The 24,478-nt window shown below is 48.3% G+C and overlaps 1 pseudogene across 2 annotated transcripts in view; it reads right to left on the reverse strand.

Annotated features, from left to right (window-relative positions):
• LOC146049672 (B2 bradykinin receptor pseudogene) overlaps positions 1 to 15,133 on the reverse strand; it is a 34,327-nt pseudogene extending 19,194 nt beyond the window's left edge. The window contains exon 1 of one of the 2 annotated variants that reach the window (XR_014466178.1): positions 2,452 to 2,520. The product of XR_014466178.1 is annotated as a B2 bradykinin receptor pseudogene, transcript variant X3 (transcript). Of the gene's footprint in view, positions 1 to 2,451; positions 2,521 to 14,985 lie in introns of those variants that run through there. The other variant, XR_014466177.1, reaches the window with a different exon arrangement.
• Positions 15,134 to 24,478: the final 9,345 nt, after the last annotated feature.

The following is a 24,478-nucleotide window of genomic DNA, read 5'->3' on the forward strand; positions in this document are numbered from 1 at the left end:
ACATGAAGATGACTGCAGCCGAACATGTAAATGTTTGACACCGGAGAAGATTGACACAAGTTATTCATGGGTTTTTATGTTGGCTATGCCGACATGGATCGCCAATCACTCGCAAAGCTTCGGGCACGGTGCCTCAATGCGCTCAGCACACTATTATAATCTCACTTTATGCCGCTATGGATTGTGATTTTTTTTTTTTTTTTTATGAAAAACCCATGTTGACTATTAACATGTTGACCATTGGTCAATGTCGACATTTTTCATGTGACGATCTATTGCCTGTCAACCTAGACACTGTCAACCCATCGACCGGATCCTTTCTAGAAAGAAGGGGGTAGGTGAGAGGGCTGACCGGGGATGACCCCGCCCCCTCCTAGTGGCCACTCCCCCTTTATTTTACTGGGGCCCAGATGTCAGTTTCCCTGTGTACGGTAGGTGGCAGGGGATAGAGAGAAAGCTTTGTAGGAGAGATGAGAAATGTACTTTATATTGGGGAACACAGCCTATCCATTGGAGTGTGTTAAAGTAGAGAGGTAAAGTACCAGCAACTAAGAGATACAAGCTGTGTTTGGGAAAATAAAAAAAACACAGGAGCTGATTGGTTGGTAATTTGTCTCTGTCTACTTGTGTGCATCTACCCGCGCGCACGATTGGAGCTTGGACTTGAATTGCTCTGTTGGGCGCCATCTAGTGACAGCTTGCACACAAACCTCCATAGAGTTGAGGAGCCACATTATTATATATAGTATAGACTCTGAGCATACAATACCCGTGTGTCTTTTCCATGCTGATATGTTTTCTTTGCACTCAGAGTGTCAGTACCCTTGGGCCCCCTTCTATCTATGGGCCCCCTGTGGTTGGCATTTATTTAGAAAAAAAAAAAAATATATATATATATATCATACTTGCCGACTTCTAAGCTGGTCTTTGCGGGAGAGTGGGGGCGTGGGAGCACTCAATTGTAATTTGGATAGCTCCGCCCATGGCCCCACCCCATTTACGGCATGTAAATGGGGCGGGGCCATGGGCGGAGCTATCCAAAGTACATTTCAGATGGTACTTTAGAAAGTTAGCGCTATTTACATTTTTCCAACTTGGAATCCTTCGTTTCCTCCCTCCACGCTGCTGCTGCTGCTTTATAAAAATAATTGTTCCTCTCCTCCTGCACCCTCATTACTGCTTCATAAAAATGTTATAAGGCAGTGGGGAGGGGAACAATTTTTATGAAGCAGCGGCAGCGTTGGTGTCTGTATTGAGGGGGGCGGGGGTTTGGGATACAGCCTAATTCTGTAAACAGCGCAGCGGGGAGCAGTGGGAGAGAAGCAGGAGGGAAGTGCCGAAGCAGCCAGCCGCTATCTTACTGTCATCTGCGGCGCTGCCGGCCTGCCCTCTGCTGCTCCTGAGTCCTGTAGCCTCCTCTCCTCTGCTGCTTACTTGTGCGCTGGTGCGCTGGTGATGATCCCGCGGCTGCCCCATGCTGTGCTGCTGCTGCCGGCTTGCCGCTATAATGGTGACCACATCCGGCCCCCGGCTGTCATTTAATAGGACAGCCGCGGCGCACAGAAGTTACCGGCGGAGCTGCGCTTTGTGACTTGCGCATGGCAGTCACTGATTTTTTTGCCTAAAAACCGGGAGGATCCAGTAGATTCCCGGGAGACCGGGAGAAAGAATCAAAAAGCGGGATACTCCCGCGAAATGCGGGAGGGTCGGCAACTATGATATATATATATATATAATTTTGGTACTTATGTAGTATCTGGGCTTCCGATTTAGAAATCGGATCGGATCGCATCGCATCGTATGCGACCAAATCGTATGCGATGCGATGGTCAAGATTTTTCCATAGGATTCAATGTTAAAATGGTCTGAGTCCATTTTAACATAGAATTCAATGGGAAAAAGGGGAAAGGACCCCACTATCCAAGTGGGCATGGAGTTGGATATAAACCTGTGGCGAGCGTAGCGAGCCACCGAGCCCGAAGCGTGGCGAGCGTAGCGAGCCCCGCGAGGGGACACAGAATACTTTTTAAGAAATATGCGTCCCCTCGCGGGGCTCGCTTCGCTCGCCACGCTTCGGGTTTGGTGGCTCGCTGCGCTCGCCACGCTATATAAAATCAACTCTATGCCCACTTGGATAGTGGGGAAATGAACAGGACCTTCTTAACATTGAATCCTATGCAAAATCGCATCGAATCGCATCGAATCGCATCGCATCGCATCGCATCGCATCTGATTGTATGCCTTAAGGTAAGGCATACAATCACAAAATCGGCAGCCCAGATACTACATAAGTACCATAATTTTTTTTTAGCTAAAGGTTTTGTGCATGGGAGTGGGGTAGTGCTACAGCTTCACCTATCTGCCAATGTGTCAATGATTAATGGTGCAGAGCATCGGGTGCCAAGGCACACTGAAGAAATTCTTATTCATAGAAAAACATGGATACATTACCTGGTAAACAATGGATCCTGCAAAGTGGATTCTGCAATGAAGCTGTCAAATTTCTCTGTGTGTTTTGAGTGTTTGTGGTGATGTGGGCTATACCCTGTGTGAGTGAGTGATATCGCCAGGAGAGGAGGGATCACAGGCATTACTCAGCCAGGGAAGTTCACATATCAGCTGCTGGGCAGACGAGGGCTGATACATGCTGTCTGCTCACCACCCTGCGAGTTTGTGCAACCACGGTGGGATTTCTTGTATCTAGATCTAGAACACTGGATCTCAAAAAGACCAAAGGGGGAGGTGTATCAAGGCTTGGATAGAGATGCAGTGGAAATGATAGACTGCAAATCACATCATTTACATGGAGAGAGGACCCCAGTAATGGGCACTCATGCATGGGTGGTCTGATTACTGCATGAGCAGTTGGTTGCCAGGGGCATCTGCAGCACAATGCGATCACACCAGCAGTTGTGTTACTTGGGTATGGGTAAAAACCGGACCCGGACAAGACCCCATAATGTCAGCTCCGGAGTTTTAGTCAAGTTTTACTTTGCATGCCGCGCAGAGAGCTCCTGATCCTGCAGATGATTATTATATATATCATTTGGGGGGGGTTTCACCAATAACCCCCGCTGCACATCGCCGGCATTCGCATTGTTAATAATCGCATATGCACTAACATATGCGATTATTAACACCAAGGCGAAGGCCGGCGATGTGCAGCGGGTTCCCCCCTCCCTCCCTGCACCCTTACCCGCTGTGTGGGTGCTCCGTTTCCTCCTTCCTGCACTCGGAAGAGGTGCAGGGAGGAGGAGGTCACTGGTCCAGGCAGCACAGCAGGAGGCTGCCCGGACACAGGTGAGGGGGGTGCGGCGCTGATCGGCGGGGGGCGCGCGGAGTCCCCATTACACTGCACAATGTGATGCCAATTAAACATATGCCCCCACAGTGCCAGATACACATATGCCCCCACTGTGGTAGAAATTCCCACCATTGTTGCCGCTATCTCCATCTGCTGCTGCTACTGTTGTTGGGGGGGGGGGGGGACCGAACTGGAGCTTCCGAGGGGAGCGCTCAACGCAGGGCGCATATCGCCTTCCCCCTCATTGTGTCTGTGAGTCTGATTGGCTCGCGGTCTAGCAGTTAATCAGGAGCTGGCCCGCAAGCTCTGATTGGCTGATGGCCCAGACAGGGCAGACTCATAAACACAGTGAGGGGGAAGGAGTTATGCGCCCTGCGCTGAACTCTCTCCTCCCCTCTAAAGCGGCGGTGGCTGCACGGCTTGTCTGCCTGCAGAAACAGCCCTGGCAGACTTTATACTCTTCTCTATGTGCAGGTCTCCGCAAACATGGTGTCTACTATATTCCCAGTGACCAATGTCTAATGTGCATGTGTAAATCACTGGGAAAATTGTTGATTTCAGCTGCAGGGCCCATAGGCATTTATAGTTAAACACCATCAGAAGATGGCATTGCCCATTGCATCCAAGGCCCACAATCTATCACATTCTGGGACTTGGCGCATATGTGGTAAGTGACCTAGCCTCCAAAACTGCCATAAAGTACCTGACCAAATGACATGAGCTGATTTTGTTGGTAGTTTATCTCTTTCACTTTATCACTCTCCAAGGCCTGTATGTATTTTCAGTTTACCTTTGGAGCTGTTGCTTAGTACGTTTGCATCATTAGACCCCACGATGGGATGGATGGCAGTGCTTGGTCTGTTGCGGGCAGTGTAGCTGGTCCCAGATCGTCCTCTCCTGTCCACCACCGCCACACAGCCATTGCCAGTGCGTCATTTAATTCATCCCCACCAGGTTTTTCTATTTACCTTAAGCGAACCCAGGTTTTCCAATAGTTCCATGTGTTTCAGCTCGCTGGTGATAGATTTATCAGGTCTGGGCAGTGGCTTGTTATTTAGCAGTTAGGAGTTATCAGCCCGATCCAGCGCTGCACCTTCTGAGTGCTGAGTCAGTCCCAGGCATTAATGTAACAGGAGGGGCCACTGTAGGCGTGAGGAAAACATTTCTGTGAGGGGAATCTTCACAGATTAGAGTCAGAGGAGTAGTGTCTGCATGAGAACAGTCGGAAGAGTAAAGGGGCCTACGCACGGGGCGAGACTGCCTTGCAGTCTGAGCAATGTAGGCCACGCATCGCTATGGCACCTACACACGGAGCGATGTAGGGCCATTTTCTAAGCGATCTAATGAAATTGCTTAGAAATTTGCATGTGTGTAGGCCCCATTAGGCCTGGCTAATTCGCTTTGGCTTTTGTAGGTATTATTTGAGTATTGTGAACATGCAAAAGCCATTTCTTGGCAATATTCTGAGGAAACCAGTGGCGACCCGTACCTTTTCTCTGGAGGGGGGCTGCCTCTGACCGCGATGCAGGCAGACACCGCCCTCCCCCTTCCTGTTGCCGCCGCTGCCGCCAGTCCCTGCAGACAGAGTTCCCGGCGCCTGTTCTCTGCTGACAGGCGCCGGGACCAGCGCATGCGCAGTACAAACCTCTGTACTGCGCATGCGCCCAGCTTCTATGGGCTGCTTCAGCAACAGACGGCGAACCAGGAAGCAGAATGATGGCGTAACCCATCATTTTGCTGCCATGACGGGCCCTTACCAGTCTCCCGGCAACAGAGTGTTGCTGAATCCCCAGGACAATTTGCATTTTTACATTACAACTTCAGGCATTAAATATTTATGAAATTCGCATTAAAAATGCAAATTGTGACAAATATGTCCCAGAGAGATTCACATTTATTAATGATTGATTTTGAGGGACGGTTTTCATTGAGAGTGGAAAACATGAGTCCATTAGCAGTGATGTAAGTTCCTCCCAGTTGCCCAAGATACATATTGGTGCCCCCCACACACCACCTTTTATATAAATCTATGTACACGTAGCTGATTAAAACTTGCAGGGTGGGAAAGATGCTGCCCCCTGGTGGCAGATGTCTTCATTGCCTCCCAGAGTTACACCTCTGCCCATTATACCCCCTTTCACACCAGAAGCAAATTCCCGGGTTAAAGCTTTTCAACCCGGGATTTTGCTGAAAGATTCGGGTTTTTCTTATGTGTGAAAGGGTCAACACGGGTCTTAAATCCCAGCACTCCGACCCTGTGTCGGCCTGAACAGTCGACATGGACACGTCTGCTCAAAAAACAGTGAGAACCCCATGTTGATCTTTTCACTGTCAACCTTCCCCGTGTCGACCTAATTACCCTGTCGACCTAACACATGTCGACCTACAGTCATGTCGACCTTCCTGCATGTCGACCTAGTGGTGTTGACCTAACGCTTGTCGAGCTACTTGCTGGTGAGCCAATGACCGTAACCCGTCTCTGAACGATGTCCAACGTTATTATGAGAATCTGAGCAACAAGTTACACGTTCTACTATTTATGTTCCGTGTATGCAGTTACCATGAAATGACATTCGCCTCTGTTTTATTACCCTGTAACATATTTTGTGTTTAGAATGCACCGACTCCGGAATCTTATGACAAATCTGCAGTGAATGTTTTTATTTGCACTTTCCCATCTTTAGTATGAAGGCTTCTGATCTTGATAAACATTTGCTGCAGATGTTTCTAATCTTCGCTGCTTGATGTTTCTCTGATTCCTTGTGATCTTACTTGTGTATTGGCTGTGCTTAGCCAAATTATCCCCCCCACCCCCGAATAAGGTGTCCACATACAGCAGGTGTTAGTATGTATTATATAATATACGCAATCTGAAGGTAGACTGGATGTTGCGTCATACTCCGTTATGGTTTTTTAAATGTCACATTTTATATTAAACTATGCCAGCATGAGGAAATATACTCTCCATCCATGCTGCGCGCAACTTGGCCAAAAGTGTGACAGAGAGGCCTGAGGTCAGGGGGGAGAGAAATTTGGCTCTGGAACAGAGGATAAAGCTCTAAGAACAGCCGGAGGCCTCCTGATTTGTGAACATTTAATACACTTCACTGTGTGTCTGTCTTTGCTCCCACTGAGACTGTGGGGATTATTCTGGTTCACTCGCAAATGCAAATTCCTTTTTAAATTGAGAAAAATATGTGTTTTAAGGAGGACAGAAAAGAGTGCCTTTTCTTGGTGCACCTAGAGAAATAATACTTAGTAAAACATCACTTTTATTGAGTTCATTTAAAATAGTTGCGAAGATATAAAAAGGACTGGACAACACGTAAGACAACAAATAGTGATTTTTAAAAAGGATAAGAATCCTCACCTAGCGGGACCCCACTACCCGTTATCACCGTTATTATTTATAATAGATATAGTGTGGCACGGAAGACTTGTTTATATTACCAAAGTCATGTAATGTGGATAAGTCAGGTTTGTAACTTTATCATATACAATGTATCACAATAGTCCTGAGGCTAACTTAGTGCAGCCACCAGCACGCGCTTGAACACGGATGTGATGCCGTTTCAGCGCTGCTGTTAGGCTTGCTGGAGCCAGTAGTTCCACAACCTGCGTTCCAACCGCAGAGCTGAGTCTGAGGTGTGCCTGTGTGCACTCCCTCGCTCATGTGGATCTAGAACAGGCAGGGACACACACGGCTCTGGCGCCAGAGACCGTGTCAGTGTACTGATTGGGGACCGTGTCCAACGGAAACCCCAATGTAGCCAACAACAAATATATATACAGTTTGTAAGTGGGGAGGGGAAAGTGGGGTATTAGACACACTAGGTGTGTAGTTAGTCTGTCTTTCTTGAGCGTACGCTTTCGCAAAAAAGCTTCCTCAGGACCACTGGGCAAGCAGCCGGAAGCTCCTTAAGTACCAGTTCCTCCATGCATATTCATGATATGCAAATTAGGGTGGGAGTGGATTAACCAACTCATTAGTGTTAACGATTGCCTGGGTTGGTGGTCAGGTTTCCATATGTGAGCATGCTATTAGTTGTCTGAGTTGGTGGTCAGATTGCCATGTGTGTATGCATTCACCTGTACAATCTTTTGTCAAGGTATAGTGCAAATTTGTTAAGAGCGCAGAGTTTTATTCTATTTGACAGTGTCACATTAGATATCATCTCTCTACGCTTTAAATGCACTGTGCGTGGTTTCCTATTGGAAATATGTGCACTGCAGGGAGAGCAGATATAACATGTGCAGAGAGAGGTTTTTTTTTGTTTCTGTGCAGGGAAAATACTGGCTGCTTTATTTTTACACTGCAATAAAGATCTCACTTTGACCGAGCGCCACCGCCTCCCTTCCTCCCCCTCTCCGCTCTCCCCATCCCTGGCGCCATAGGCACAGCTGATTAATTTCAGAGGGGAGCGAATCGCGTGTCTCTCCTTCCCCTCGCTCACTATGTCACTGGGCTGTTAGCCAATCAGAGCTCGCGGGCCAGCAGCCAATTAGGAGCCAGCCCGCGAGGTATGAATGGCTGACGGCTCAGGTACACAGTGAAGGGGAAAGAGAGACGTGCGATGAGCTCCCCTCCCCAAGGAAGAAGAAGAAGCGGCAGCAGCAGATGCGATGGCAGCAGGGGGAGACCCAGAGAGTGAGACAGTGAGTTGTGCTGCTTCTGTCACTGTGGGGCATATTTGGCACTGTGGGGGCATAATGTGTGGCGCTGTGGTTGCATATATGTGTGGTGCTGTGGGGGCATATATCTGTTGCACTGTGGGGGCATAGCTGTCACTGTGGGGGCATAGCTGTCACTGTGGGGGCATATATGTGTGGCGCTGTGGGGGCATATTTGGCACTGTGGGGGCATATGTGTGGCACTGTGGGGGCATAGCTGTCACTGTGGGGGCATATATCTGTGGCACTGTGGGGGCATATTTGGCACTGTGGGGGCATATATGTGTGGCGCTGTGGGGGCATATTTGTCACTGTGGGGGCATATGTGTGGCACTGTGGGGGCATATATGTGTGGCGCTGTGGGGGCATATCTGGCACTGTGGGGGCATATGTGTGGCACTATGGGGCATATTTGGCACTGTGGGGGCATAGCTGTCCCTGTGGGGCATATATGTGTGGCACTGTGGGGGCATATTAGTAAACCGCATCAGTTGTGCGGCAGCGGCACATAATGTGTAATGGGCATTACGGTGTGGGGAGTATTGTGTAATTACCATCACAGTGTGGGGTGTAATGGGCATCACAGTGTGGGGTCTAATGGGCATCATGGTGTGCGACATAATGTGTAATTGTCATCACAGTGTGCAGCGTTATGTGTAATTGTCATCACAGTGTGCAGCGTAATGTGTAATTGTCATCACAGTGTGCAGCGTAATGTGTAATTGTCATCACAGTGTGCGGCGTAATGTGTAATTGTCATCACGGTGTGCGACATAATGTGTAATTGTCATCACGGATAAACAGTGTATAATGATTTAAGTAGCCTGTCATTGTTTGGCCTTGATCTGTGAGGCGTACTTGGTCACTGTGTGGCCTTCAGCCCGCCTACTTAAGTGCGGGAGGACAATGACAATTCCTGTGGTAACCAATGTTTGGTCATGCAGGTTACAAAAGTGTGATGTAAGGTAATTGTTTTCCTGCTAGATCACGCCCTTGTATTAAGCCACACACCCCTTTTAAAATTAAGCCACGCACCCTATTTCGGCACGCGTAATTTCTTCAATGTCATGTTATGTATTTGGGGGGGAGGGGGGTGCATTTTTATTTCTTCGCCCTGGGATCTAAATTGTCTTGAAACGGCCCTGACCCCACCCAAATCTAATTCTCTCTGCACAAGATACATCTGCCCTCCTTGCAGTGCACATGGTTTTGTCCATTTAAGAAGGAATTTGCCTTTGCGAGTGAACCAGAATAACCCCCTGTGAGCAGTATTCCCTCTAAGCTGTGCGCGCGTACACACCTCGACGAGTGTGCGCACAAACATTACAACAGAGCGCACAAAGCAGCAGTGGTCCCTTTTTGCAGTTGTGGACTCAATTAATGTGTGTTTCACCCATTAACTACATTGTGTGCTGTGTTTTGAATGTTTAAATGTTTAATATCATTTTGAAGTAAAGTTAACACAAATGCTGAATGTCATTTCCCAGTTTTATATATATATATATATATATATATATATATATATATATATATATATATATATAGGCGGGGGTGAGACGGTGGCACTCGCGGTGTAACAATGAAAAACCAGGAGACAAAAGCTGTAAACTCCAACGTTTCAAACCACAGCGGGTTTTTTATCAAGGTGCATTAGACAAGACAAAAGCTGTAAACTCCAACGTTTCAAACCACAGCGGGTTTTTTATCAAGGTGCATTAGACAAAATGTCTTTTGTCTAATGCACCTTGATAAAAAACCCGCTGTGGTTTGAAACGTTGGAGTTTACAGCTTTTGTCTCCTGGTTTTTCATTGTTACACCGCGAGTGCCACCGTCTCACCCCCGCCTGCATACAAGCACCTGCATCGGCAGGTGTACACCACGGAGGGCACCGCTTCTCTTTGCTAATTGGAGTGCCTTACTCATGAACAATACTATATATATATATATATATATATATATATATATATATATATATATATATATATATATATATATATATATATATATATATATATATATATATATACCGAGGCGTAGGGAGGGCGGAGCCACCGGAGCTCATGCTCCGGGCGCAGATTGGTGGAATGGCGCCGCCGGCCCGCCCCCCCCCCCCTCCGCAAATGATCCCTGCATGATCCCCATACACTAACTGCGGCAGGGGCGGATTGGGATGCCAGGACACGTGTAGATTCCCGGCGGGCCGGTTCCTCACCCCCGCTATTTTGACTGTCAGGCTGCGGTACACTGACTGCAGTGCACTGAACTGCGGGCTTCAAGGGGGACTTGGCGGGGGCGGAGCTACACGGACTCGGTGGGGGGCGGAGCTACACGGACTCAACAGTGGGCGGAGCTACATGGACATGGTGGAGGCGGAGCTATACGGACCCAATGGGGCACGGAGCTAAACAGAACTGGCCTGATGACTAGTGTCAGTGTATATCTTGGCCTCCTTGCTGCTCCTGCATTGGAGTGGCTTGTTTTCATAAAAGGGGCGTGGTCACGGAGGTCCGTGATTAAGCCACGTCCCCCGACCTTGCTGCACAGTGACCTGTTACTGTGAGCACTGCAGCAACCTGCCAGCTCACCCTATATGTCTGACTGGTGCAGGATACCACTATATGGAGCCCTGCCATGATGGAGCAAGAAAAGGAGCAGAGTACCCCAGCAGCCAGGAAGTAGAAGGCAAGGTGAGTGTTGGTGTGTGTCACATGGATTTCTATGCCTTCCCTAGTGCCCTGCCTTTTACTACATCCTCCCTAGTGCCTTGTGTCTCAACACGTCATCCCTAGCACTCTGCATCTCACCACACCATACCTGCATCTCACTACATAATCGTTAGCGCCTTGCATCTCACTATGAAAACCCTATCGCCCTGCGTCTCACTACACCCTCCCTCCTGCCCTGCATCTCACTATACCCACCCTCCTGCCCCGTGTCTCATTACGCTCTTCCTCCTACCCTGCAAGTCACTACGCCCTTCCTAGCATTGTGCATCTCACTATGCCCTCTCTTCCATCCTGCGTCTCACTATGTCATCCCTACCTGGCATCTTTGTCCCCTCCCTACTGTCACCCTATGCCCTTCCTACTGCCCTGTGTCTCACTACCCCTTACCTACCACCCTGCATCTCACTATCCCCTCCTTTACGTCTCACGTCTCACTATCCCCACCCTACTGCCCCACATCTCACTACCCCTTACCTACCACTCTGCATTTCACTATCCCCTCCCTACCGTCTCGCATTTCACTATCCCCTCCCTACCACCCCGTGTCTCACTATCCCCTCCCTACCATCCCACGTCTCACTATCCCCTCCCTACCGCCCCAAATATCCCTATCCCCTCCCTACCGCCCCAAATCTCTCTATTCCCTCCCTACAGTCTTTCTATCCCCTCCCTACATCTCCCTATACCTTCCTTACTGGCCTGTGTATCTCTGCGGGTGCCGGACGTGGTCCCGACAGTCGAGATCCCAACAGGCATTCACCCAACGTCGGGATCCCGACTGTCAAAACACCGACAGCCGGGTTCCCGACGGCCACCTGCTATTTTCCCTCGTGGGGTCCACGACCCCCATAGAGGGAGAATAGAATAGGTGGTGAGCGTGGCGAGTGCAGCGAGCCCGCAACGGGCTTAGTTGCGCTAACCATGCTGTCTGGGTCCGGCCAGCCGGGATCCCGACATCGGGCTAATGACTGTCAGGATCCCGACTGTCGGATCCCTATACCACACCTTATCTCTGCTTCCTCTGCATCTTTCTGGGTGGGATGCTCTAACCCAGAAATGGTGTAAAAACGCATTTCTATATTCTCTAACCCCCCTCCACAGTGGCAGCGCTGTGGAGGGAATCACCAGCAAAAGCTGGTGATTCCCTGCAGAAGCCTATGGGCTTCTTACTGCAGCGCTGTGTGAGGGATCCATCACGGATCCCTCCCAGCATGCCCTGCGGCCGGCTCCAGCTCATGCACAGGTGGACTCCCGGGTCTCAGACCCGGAAGTCCAGCGCCGTGGCCGCATCGCAAGGGACAGCTCTTATCGCAAGAGCTGTCCCTTGTGTTAATGATCGCATGTTAGAGCATATGTGATCATTAAGAATGTGGTGGCCGGCGAAGGGAGACTGCACATGTTAGAACATCCCGTACTCTATCCTCTCGAGCAGGTAACAACTTTTGCTGCACCACAGTGGGGTGCAGAGGGATTGGACCTGCAGTGCTATGTATGGTATACATCGAGGCGGTGCTAGGGGGCACAAGCCAAAATATTGCCATGGGCATCAAATTGGTTAGGGCCGGATCTGGTATCAGTACATCAGTATGTATTAGTATATTTTGGTATATATTTTAAAGTGTATATCAGTACATCGATGTGTATCAGTGTGGATCAGTAGATCAGTGTGTATCTGTGTCTATCCGTAGATATCAGTACATCGATGGACAGATTGGCCCTGGCCGGCCCATAACACATTAGAACCGGCAGCTTTCCCTGCTGGCTCCGTCCTCCTCCCTCTGATCCCCTACAGGCAGCGCTGCAGTGTTCGCACGCTGGCCTGAGCTGCGCTGGTGTGGGGTGCTCTTTATGGCTGCAGGCCCTGACTGGGTTGTGTGTCTGGCTGTGCAGGGGTGTCAGCTCAAAAGGGTGCCAAGGCTTCATAAAAAGGATCCTGGGAACCAAAGGTCCCTGCTGGGAGGTATCCAGAGCTGGAGTGCGGGGACATGAGGTAAACCCGGTCCGGTGCATCTTCCCAAAAAGCAGGCTCCTTTCAACCACATGACGGCCAGGTTAGTAGCTACTCCACACCCCCATGAAGCCTAACCTTATCCATATAAACACACCCGTAGCCTAACCCTATCCACACACACACACCTGTAGCCTAATCCTATCCACACACATACACAGCCTCTGTCCATACACACACACACACACACACACACACGTAGCCTAACCCTATCCATTCATCCCCCCTCCCGCAGGATAACCCTAATCTTTCACACACTGGCCTGCAGCAAAACTGTGGTGGGGAAATCTCGTGAGGGGGTGTAGTCAGCCTGGAGGGGAGAAGTGATATATGAGGTGGGTGTATCTCTTCCCCCTTGGCTGACTACGCCCCTCATGAGATCCCACCCCCATTAGGGCTGCTTTGAGAAATTTTCCCGGGCTGGTTTAAAATCCCAATCTGCCCCTGAACTGCGGGCAGCGTGTGCCGGCGGTTGCCCTTCCCGGCGCCTGCCATTCCCGGCGCCTGCCCTGCTGCTGCTCGGTCCGGGTTCCGGGCAGCGCAGCGCAGCAGCACTCCAGACTCCTCCCAGAGTGACCAGCCTGGAGGAGAAGGTATTCTGCTGCCGCCCTGTTATCTATCTGTTGGTTCAAGGTGGATTTCTTTTTTTAAACTTTTAACAGCTAATTAATGATGTTAGTAAACAGTAATAAACTTGAGGTTTGGGGGGATTCGTGGGGGAAGGGGAGGGGTGGGGGGAACGTTACAGTGTCTTATACAGCGCAGCAGATTCCTTTACAGTGTCTTATATAGCGCAGCAGATTCCGTTACAGTTTCTTATATAGTGCAGCAGATTCCGTTACAGTGTCTTATATAGCGCAGCAGATTCCGTTACAGTGTCTTATATAGCGCAGCAGATTCCGTTACAGTGTCTTATATAGCGCAGCAGATTCTGTTATAGTGTCTTATATAGCACAGCAGATTCTGTTACAGTGTCTTATATAGCGCAGCAGATTCCGTTACAGTGTCTTATGTATTTCAAATGTAACATGCCAACACAAGTAAGCTACGCCCCCAATTCATTACCGGGAGGAGGAAGGGGGGGGGGGGGGGCGCGAAATATGCCCTTGCTCCAGGCACCATGGCACCTAGCTACACCGCTGTATATATATATATATATATATATATATATATATATATAATATGACGCACAAAAATTTAAATTACCTTCCAAAATTGCACAGCCAAAATCTTTAGCCGCACACAGCCTTCGTAAAATTAGAGGGAACATTGCCTGTGAGTCCTATGGTCTTTGTTTGACTCTTTGGGGAAATGTTGAGCCAGATAAATTTGCCATCAGTGCTGTTCTAGTGAGAAAACATGATTGTTTAAGTCTTTTAAATGATTGCTGCTTTAAATCATTGGCCAGACTCATTAGAAACTTGGGCGCCACGGAGAACCACTGAAGAGAATTAAGCAGGTAATTTTTTTAGTTTTTCTAAGAAAATTAGGTACTTATGTAGTAACTGGGCTGCCGATTTCTAAATCGGGTCGGATCGGGAGATCGCATCGCATCGCATGCGACCATGCGATTCGATGCGATGCGATGCGATGCGATGACCCGATTTTTCCATAGGAATCAATGTTAAAATGGACTGAGTCCATTTTAACATGGAATTCAATGGGAAAAATGGGTCCTTTTCATACCCCTACTATCCAAGTGGGCATGGAGTTGGATATAAACCTGTGGCGAGCGTAGCGAGCCACCGAGCCCGAAGCGTGGCGAGCGAAGCGAGCCCCGCGAGGGGACGAATACCGTCCCCTCGCGGGGCTCGCTTCGCTCGCCACGCTTCGGGCTCGGTGGCTCGCTACGCTCGCCACAGGTTTATATCCAACTCCATGCCCACTTGGATAGTAGGGGTATGAAAAGGACCCATTTTTCCATAGGAATCATTTTAACATTGATTCCTATGGAAAAATCGGGTCATCGCATCCGATATCGGATGCGATATCGGATGCGATGCGATGCGATATCGCATCGCATCGCATCTGATTGTATGCCTTAACTTAAGGCATACAATCAAAAAATCGGCAGCCCAGTTACTACATAAGTACCGAAAATTAATTAGGCAGTTGGCACAAAAACATCATATAAATAGAAACATTTAAAAAAATTTAATAAATTAAAAGGAAAAAAAAGAAAACCTAAAATAATAAAAATAGAATTAGCCTTGCTTATTTAGAATCTTGCAACATGTACCATGCGATCTGTAGATGAAGAAGTACCTAGACTCACCCGTAATTCATCTGGGAGTCAAGCATTTAACCATGCGGCAGTCTGAGAGGCACCCTTCAAATCCTTAAAAAACAGACTCAAGACTTTCCTGTTTACTCAAGCATTTCTGTAATTCCCTCCAGTATCTCTGTAGTTTATGAAAAGCTTTTATGTACTTCATTGTTCCTGTACTGTTTTACGTTCATTCTATCTGTTGAGTTTTAGTCCTATTAGAGGACAGGCTGTGACAGTTAGGCTGACAGCAGGCAGCAGAGGGAGCAGGACGGACTAGCAGCAGCTACTGTACATGGGCAGCTCCAGAGCCATTCCCCTCTGCCCACCCACACTGTAAACAGCAGCCAATAGGCTCTGTGTGTAGTCTAATCAATGGAAACCAGTGTCATAGCCACATGATGATGCATGCACCAGGCATGTCACGCGCTGCCTGCTTCAGCAGCAAGAGCTCAGCCTCCAGAGCCTATTATTTTCAGTGTACCCTGCAGAGCCAACTGTCACTGGCTCCCCCAAGGCACTGCTGGAACTGCGGCACCATAGTTATGCCACTGCATCTCCCCTGCATAATGTTGCAGTAAAGGCATGTACTGTACATGAGGCCATGGCCTATAATGTCAGAAAGAATTCCGGAACTTGTTACCTTGCCTTAAGCTAAATTTGGACCTAATCCTATATTTGCCTACATTTTAAAAAACCCTTTTGGGAGAAGCTGGAGAGGTGGAGCATCATGAGTAATGCAATTTTAAAATCCGCATTACCCATAGAAGCCCATAGCATCTATCATCCTTCCGCAGATCCCTCCAAGCAGTGGCTGTTTTTACCTATGGGCTGCAGGGCTCCAGGTAGACTCCGCCACTGTAGTGAAGCCAGATGCAGTCAGTGAGACCCATAGAAGCTGGACACATGCGCAGTACAGAGGTTTGAACTGCGCATGAGCCATTTCCAGCGCCTGTCATCATAGTACAGATGCTGGTAACGCAGAGTTTCACGGACCGGGAGTAGCGGTGGTTGCTATGGCGGGAGGGTGCCTGCATCATGGCCAGCAGCAGCCCCCTCTTGCCAAAAGCCGCCACTGCCTCCAAGCATCCCTGGCGGCGGCTCACACTACACTCAACGCATGCACAGATAGGAACTACGGGCAGTGCCGGTGTGAGGCCCTGGAGTGCCCCAGGCGGGGGGGGACGCTCCGGTGCCCACCCCCGGCCACGTCATTTCCCAGGGGGTGGGGGGTATAGGAGGCCTCTGGTGCCACTGGTACCTGCTGCAGCCGCTGACTGCCTAGCGCTGCTGCCACGGAGGCACTGTTCCCCACTGACGCCAATGGTGAGGGGTGGGCAACAGCTGGGACCAGTGTCTCACCACCAGCTGTAGCAGTGCTAGGCAGCCATCGCCAGCAGATGGGACCAGGGACGTTTTTTAGAACGGTGCAGGGAAAATAGAGATAGCTATTTCCAGCACCTGCTGCTGCCACAATTATATTTAATTTAAATGTTGGGCTGAAGAGGCGCCCTCCATTGGCCGGCGCCCTAGGCAGCTGCCTAAAGCTGACTAGTGGTAGCGCCGGCCCTGACTACGGGTGCAGAACCCAAAAGTCCTATCATATGTTACAGCATAGCTCTGTGTCAGCACAGGTCTGTACAACGAAGATAAGCCGCAGTGAGATACTGAGATACTTGGTGGTGTTGTTATGCACAGCTGGTCCCAGCCCTTATATGGGAAGTTTGAAGCAACTTTACGTCCTCGCACTTCACATTGTGCAGGTCAGGAACCGAGAGCGGCGCAGTGTGAGACCTCTTCTCTGGCCAGTGCAGGCTGTTTACTGCGCGCTGTTTGGATTCCGTGCAGCACGTCCGAAAAATCTATTTACGATTGTTTTGACTTCCAAATAATTCTGAGTTTTACAAAAGTCACACAAATCCCGACTTCAGAGAATCCCACTTTAATTGTGTAAATAGAGCATCTGGCAGTGGGCTCTGCAGAAAGTGATTTTCCTCTAAATGGGCCAAATGATTCTGGAGCTGGAAACATTGGGACTGATTCAGACTTGATCACCGCTGTGCCAATTCGCCCTGCGCCCGATAATCGATAGACCACACATGCGTCTGGGCTGCAATGCGCATGCACAACGCTGTCCAGCAATGAAAGCCTGCTACCTTTTTTGATCTCTAGCCGTTGGAAGGTGATTGGCAGAAAGCCGAGGTCTGGGGGTGGCAGCCGGTCGTTTAGAGGGCGTGTCAGGAAAAAGCAGGCGTATCCAAGCGTTTGAGGGGAGAGTGCGTGGCATCAACCTCGCTTAGGTCTGAATTAGGCCCAATGTGACGACAGGGTTTCAGAGCAATGTTCAGATTAACACAGCGAAGGGGCCGATTATATGCCGCATGCTGCTGAAACAGCAGTGACTATGAGACCTTATGCTGAGGCTAGAATTTATTTCTGGATATGCCCCCGAAATCCTCCCTGTGTTTGCATACATGGCATACTTGCCTACTTTTGAGAATTAGTTTCAGGGAGATTATAGTTGGTAGTAGAATTTTGCGCAGCGCCCCATTGAGGGGGCGTGTCATGCTCCACCCAAAGGGCGTGTCTAGTTCCATATATGGAGAGATTGTAAAAAGAGCTGGCTCCCATTCCCCTACAGAATCCTCTTCAAACACCTTACACTCACATACAGGGCCATCTCTAATTCCATTGCTCCATATATCTCTAACCTCATCTCCATTCATACACCCTCCCGCCCTCTACGGTTGGCCGACGACTGTTGTCTCTCCTCCACCCTGATCACTGTTTCCTACGCTAGAGTACAGGACTTTGCCTGAGCTGCACCCCTTCAGTGGAACGCACTCCCTCGCTCCATTAGAATCTCCCCGACCTTGCAAAGCTTCAAACGGGCACTGAAAACTCACCTATTCATCAAAGCGTACCCTTCAGCTGCATAAACTAGTCCTGAGGCTGGTTCTCCGACCCCTTGCCTGTTTACATCCTGCTATCTAGCCACCACCCACTTGCTTGCACCTCTTTTAATCCGTCTGTCTCCCCTTCCTACTAGATTGTAAGCTCCTCAGACAGGGCTCTCTTCCCTCCTGTTGTCAAAGCCCTCTTCTCTTCACATTTCACTCACAGCTCTCCTATACTTAAACACTCAGTGACCATCTTTGTCCGCATACTCATCTCCATCATTGGCCCCAAGCCTCTAGTAGTACATTGATCAAGTCCTCATTACTTATATTTAAGCTGTAATGTGTATTGAACTGTGGTGCTCTTTACCTGTACTCCTATTTTTGTTATTTTTTCAATGTACTGTAATACTGTTTTGTCTCCCTGTTCTGTCCCTTTGTACGGCGCTGCGAAACACTTGTGGCGCCTTTATAAATAAAATTATAATCATAATAATAAAAGAGATTGTGAATGTAACACCTAGAAGTGTGGGTGTGCACTGCTTCATCTGAGAGGAATCTTTAAAATTACTTATATCCAAATCTAGATGAACCGCAAAGCCGTTAGTAAGAGTTACTATACTTTGTAAAGTGCTGGGAAATGGTGCTGATGATTCAATGTAAATGTATCTCCCATTCCTTTTTTCCCCAAAAATGTAACCGTGTAATGTGAGCTAGGTGACATGAGGGAGATTGGTAGACTAATGAGGGAGAGAGGGAGATTTCTGCTATGTCAGGGAGTCTCCTGCAGAATGCAGGAGGGGAGGTAACTATGATGAAACAGTGTATTGTGGGCTAGGTGACATGAGGGAGATTGCTAGACTAATGACGGAGAGAGGGAGATTGCTGCTATTTCAGGGAGTCTCCTGCAGAATGCAGGAGGGGAGGTAACTATGATACATGGGTTTTCTACAGCGCCTCTCTGGTTTCTGTTAAGAGCAGTGGCCCTCATACTGTGTGCTTAGCCACCCTGGGTGCCACGGTACTCTTGAAGGGTGCCTTGGGTTGGTAGACCAGGAATAAATCAAATGATTTACAGTTAGTGATCAGCAAAACCAGTGCACGTGGCTGGCAATCAGAAAACACGCAACAGGCCGAAGCACAACGGTGCACCACCACGTAGCGGATCCCAAGGATGACACATAGGCACATTTTACTTTATTGGTAAATGTGGCAAAAAATATAAAATGAATAGATTTTACCCTGGGGTGCAGTGAAAAAAAATGCTTCTAGTCTAGGGTGCCGTGATTAAAAACGTTGGGACCCCCTGGTCTAGAGACCTACTGGCAGGTCACCTGACTTCTAAGAAAAAAACAAAACGAATGCGTTTGTGTCCTAAACTATAGAGACTAATGTAAATGGTTAATTGAATGTTTTCAGTAAGTGCCACTAAATATGCAGGCACTCTATAAATAAAGTGTATTAATAATAATATTAATTAGTGGTTCCTTTTGTTTCAGTCCATCTGCACAGGTTGGGTACAGGATAGCTGTCTGGCTGGAAGGCAGATAGAGAATTCTGCACTTGGATTGGTGGATAACTCCAACCATTCACTGTCTGGCTGCAGGCTGGGAGGCAGGGAGAGAATGCTGCACTCTGATTGGTGGACAGCTTCTGCCATCCACCAATCAGCATGCTGATAGCCACTCATTGTCTGCCTGCCATCCAGGCTGCTCCAGAGGCACCATCCCACCCCTGCCTGAGAGCCCTAGAGTCGTGGGACACTGGGCAGATGTTAGATGTCATTAGTGGCCTCAGCAAAGCTTCCAGAGCTTGGTAAACTGACTTCCTAGAGGCCCCTGTAGACAAGGATGAGGGCCAGATATGGAGGGACTGTGGAATATTTTGAAAATCCCCTCCATTGTACATCTGGGGGATCCTTAATATTTGCAGTTATTCCCCAAAAACTTGTTTTCAAGGAATATCCCACAGATCTTTTTTGATAAATATAACCCCTAATATGTCCGTGACACAACCATTGTTTTCCTGAATGGGAACTTTCTAAGGGAAACGGCTGAACTGAAAACATATAAAGGTTGCTAAGTGATTGCATGTACGGGAAGCTGGGATTGGAGGATGTGTGGTCCATCCAAATGATACAAGGTGTCACCAGCCGGGGTCATGTAACTATATTATTGTACAGCAGCTGCACCAACATGGCCACGGGACAGGCCACGGAGCCCAGCGGGGGCTTGTCACGTATTCCGTTGTTTATAGCGCATGCTGAGGAGACATTGGGCCTGATTCAGTCTTGTTCGTATGTTCGCAGTGAAGTGAACAGGTAAACACCACCTTGCCGTTGGCAACATAATTCTTGTGTCGACCTTCCAACCCTGTCAGCCTTAGCTATGTCGATCTATTTCAGGTGTTGACCTAGGGCATGTCGACCTTTAGAGGTTGACCCAATGACCCATAGCCTTACTAGAACCCTTTGCTGATAGCGCCAGTGAGTCCGCTAGGGGCTGGGACAGGATATAGAAGCCGCGTTCCTCTGTTGCGATTATTCAGTGTTACCGAAACCATTTGTAAATGTATTTATTTATATTTGTTTTTATTTTTTTATATAATTTTTTTCTTTTTTGGTTACATGTTATATAATGGAACCATAACTAGGGCCATTTATTAGTGTATATTGTTTGTATGCCTGTAGTGAGGGGTTGATCCCTGGAGGGTTACAGAGCGGAAGCGCCCGTCTGGGTATTTTTTTTTTTGTTTTTTTTTAGATATTCTATTTTTTCAACTGCAGGAAAAGAAGGTCATTACTCGGATGCAGCAACACAATCCCATCTTCCTGTTCTCTGAAAGAATTTCCCTCCTGACTATGTATACCTGCATTTTATAAATTCAACACCAGGGAGACAACATAACAATAGTGGCGTATTAATATCGTACTCGCGCTTGTGTACGGTTACTGGCTAAAATAAAACAAATAAAACCATGAGAATAAAAGTGAATGAGAAGTAAAAGGTTCTGTACTTGTTATGGGAAGTGTTTCCCTGTGTGTCTGTGTGAAAGTCAGTGGCGTAACAATAGCTCCGCAGACCCCGCGGTGGCTTGGAGGCGCTATGTAAGTTTAAGCGCTGCCGGGTCTGCAGAAGCTATTGCTGCTCTATTAATGGAGCCGCCACCGAATCTGTTGCTGCAGGCATGCTGGGACCAGCAGAGCTGTCTGCAATGACCTATTAGTGTAAAGGCCCCCATACACTAGCCGATTTTGGTCAGATTTCAGCCAGATCAGTCGGATCTGGCCGAAATCGGACCAAAATCGGCTAGTTTTGATGTCCCCTCAGATCCGATGCGCAGTCCCGTGCGCATCGGATCTGCGTCGGGTGGTCGGACCTGCTGCACGTCCGACCACCCGACTTGGGACCTAGTGGGGCGGCGCGGCGGTAGAGGGAGCAGGGGGGGCTGGGGACGCTGCGGGGGACACAGGCAGCATAGAGCCGGGCAGGGGGAGCCGGCGGGAGCTGTCAGTACGGAGCGCTGATTGGCTGAGCGCTCTCTCAGCCAGTCAGCAATTGGCTGAGAGAGCGCTCAGCAGCCAATCACAGGCTGCCCATTCATTGTATGGGCTTTTTTTTTTCTTCGGTACAGACAGCTCCCGGCTCCCCCTGCCCGGCTCAGCTGTAAGTAATTGCCGCAGCGTCCGTCCCCCCAGCCGCCTCAATGTCCCCCTGCCCCCTGCTCCCTTCACATTGCAGCTCCCCTGGAGTTGCAAATGATACATGTATGCGATGTATCATTTGCAAAACTTGGCACATCAAGTGCCAAATCGTGTGTCCCCCTCCCGGGGAGCTGCAGGGGGGAATCAGGTCCGACTTGTCCTTAGGACAAGTCCGACTAATGTATGGGGGCCTTAACGAGCCAGCAGTTTAGTGATCGAGCTGTGTAGTGAGTGCTTAGTGTAACAAGCCAACAGTTTAGTGAATGAGCAGTGTAGTGAGTGATTAGTATAATGAGCCAGCAGTTTAGTGAATGTATTCAAGAGAGAAAAAAGATATGTCCTTGAGATGGTGCACCAAAGAAAAGAATAAAATTTAACTTTTATTGGGTATCTTATAAAAGACTGCGAAAATATGTTAAAAACACAATACTGACATACATAGGTGGGGTTCACACATTTAAAACCAAGGTGACAGGCAGATGTTGCTGAAAGTAATTATGTTATATGTTAGACGTGTTTGGGTGTGTCACTCGTAAACAGTTTTAAGGCTACCCCGATTCTAAGCAGAAATGTGGGTCTGCAGAGCCCACACGTTACTGCTAAACTTATAGGGGGTGCCAGGGAGGGGTGGGTTAAATAACCTCTTATAACTCCGCGTGTCCCTTATTCTGCAACTCGATGAGATTATATCGTTTATATTAGTCTTGGGACATAGGGCAGGGATGCCTATTATGTCTCTCAAGATGAAACATAGATTATACAGGAATTATCTCGTGATCACTCTGCACTCAATCAGGGTGTTCCACTGCCTTATAGCAGGTAGGAATGGCCGCCCTGTGAGAGGATCAGATGGAGGTGCTCCCTCTGTGTGCAATGTTAGAAATGCACGCAGGATAGAGTGAGGAGCACAGTTGCAGATCGGTCTCAGTCCTTAAAAGGACTGGTGAGACATCGCTGCTGTAAAGGACACCCAATCAAAATGCATATATGAAAAATAATAAAGTGCAACAATCTGCCTGCGCACCGCTAGCCGGCACGCGCTTCGCAGATTAGCTTCCTCAGGGCCAACAGAACTCTGCTAAAGTGATGGTTTAAATACCTAAGGTAACTGCCTATCATCCTATGGATTTGCCCCGTTGGGAGCACGCCCCCGGAAGATCCCCCGGGGACGGGACCCAATCAGAGCCCGCGTAGAGTGCCTCGCCTCCGGGCGTTGTCCTGGAGGTGGGCGGTGTAGTTGTCCTGGAGACCGGGATGCGCATGTGGCTTCCGGCTTCCCGTATCAACAGATGGGCGTCTTGAATGCCGTGGTACAAGGGCGTTAGTGTTGTCATGGTGACCCGTGCGTGTACGCGTCACCTCCGGACGTAATCATGAGGGTGAGCGTTATGGTTGCCATGGTAATCGGAGTATACGTATAATCTAATGTGCTGGCGGCTAATAGCGTCCGCAAACGGGCATCTTGGTTGTCATGATAGGTATGCGTCTATGTTGGCATGGTGGCCTTGGGTGTAAGCGTCACAACCCGGTCCATTACTACATGTCCAACTCCTGTTAGTACTGTCTGTCGATTGGCATCTAGGTGACCATGGGAACCAAAATGTTCCACTGTCATATTACAGGTTCACGGTATGCATCTGTCTGTTAGGTACAGACTAAACAATGGATTTGTATCCTTACATAGTTCGAGATACCTTTGTTTCGTGTCGGAATTACCAGTCAGTAGGGTATCATCTTGGAAAATGACGGTTGTTGATACCTGGTGCGTGTATGTTTCTCGCATAAAAGATTATACGTTTTATAAGTGGGCTCGAACTAATGTTCACAGCAGTTGTTTGATGTCCAATAAATCCTTGCCGGTGTTCTGGATAATTATGTTACTTAAGGTCCCTGTCTATCCCTCATCCAACTGACTATCTCGCATTCAACTGGTGTCATGCGATGTCACTGTAATAACTTGCATGGATTCTCGTATGGGTGTGTTTTGAGTATCTGGCACGTCTTAGTTTCCACAACTTTCGTCATTCAAACCGAGAAGTGGCAGTAGATAAAGGAAAAAAGAGAAGAAAAATGGGTACAGAGGGACAGTCCTCAGGCAAAGTGAGAACATAATGGTCCCAGTGGGGTGGTCCTGGACTACAGGCTCAGGTAATAAACAATATCCTGATGTTAGGGTATTCATTCCGGCTCTGATCCTTATCAGTGCATGTTCTAAATATCTGGCAAGCTCCGAATGTTCAGTAGTGCATTTAAGTATTCAATGTCTATGACGTGTAGCGGAATCCTCTTTGGTATCGAAAGTGCAGATTCAAAAATTGAATGGTTGGAAAATTGAAATTGTGACAGGCTGTGAGTACGAGACTGCCGTATCTCTATACGGCAGGATTGTGCCCAAGGGGTAGTGCTAAGGATTCTAACATGAGTGATAATGTAGAATGTGACATATGAGATATATGATTAGGTGTGTACTAGAGCAAAATTGACTTCGGTGGCACCACTTGTTAGGTGGTGAATATATGTGTGTGTACATCATAAATAATGAAAAAAAATTATTATAATAAAAAAGTTTGACTCAATTTGTGTCGGCAGTCTTTGTGTGAGAAATGGTTGAAACACTCGTGAGTGAACAAGAAAAGCAGCAATGTGTAACGTAGGGAATGTCGACAAAAATGTGAATGATTATTATATTTAGTGAGGGTTGAATAATTATACAAAGTGTCTTCTTGATCAATATATCGATTGGAGCTAAACTGAAATTCCTGAAGTCTGGTAGTCCGGCTGAATGACTTGTAGGGAGGTGAGCGGGCCCTATCCGCTACCCCCACTGGATCTAGATCGTGTGGTGTCCTTATTTAGATGTCAACGGCTGCGTCTTGGATTGTTGCTGGGGTCTAATTCCCTT

This window comes from Crinia signifera, chromosome 12, assembly GCF_055691185.1.
Source record: "Crinia signifera chromosome 12, ASM5569118v1, whole genome shotgun sequence".
Lineage (NCBI taxonomy): Eukaryota > Metazoa > Chordata > Amphibia > Anura > Myobatrachidae > Crinia > Crinia signifera.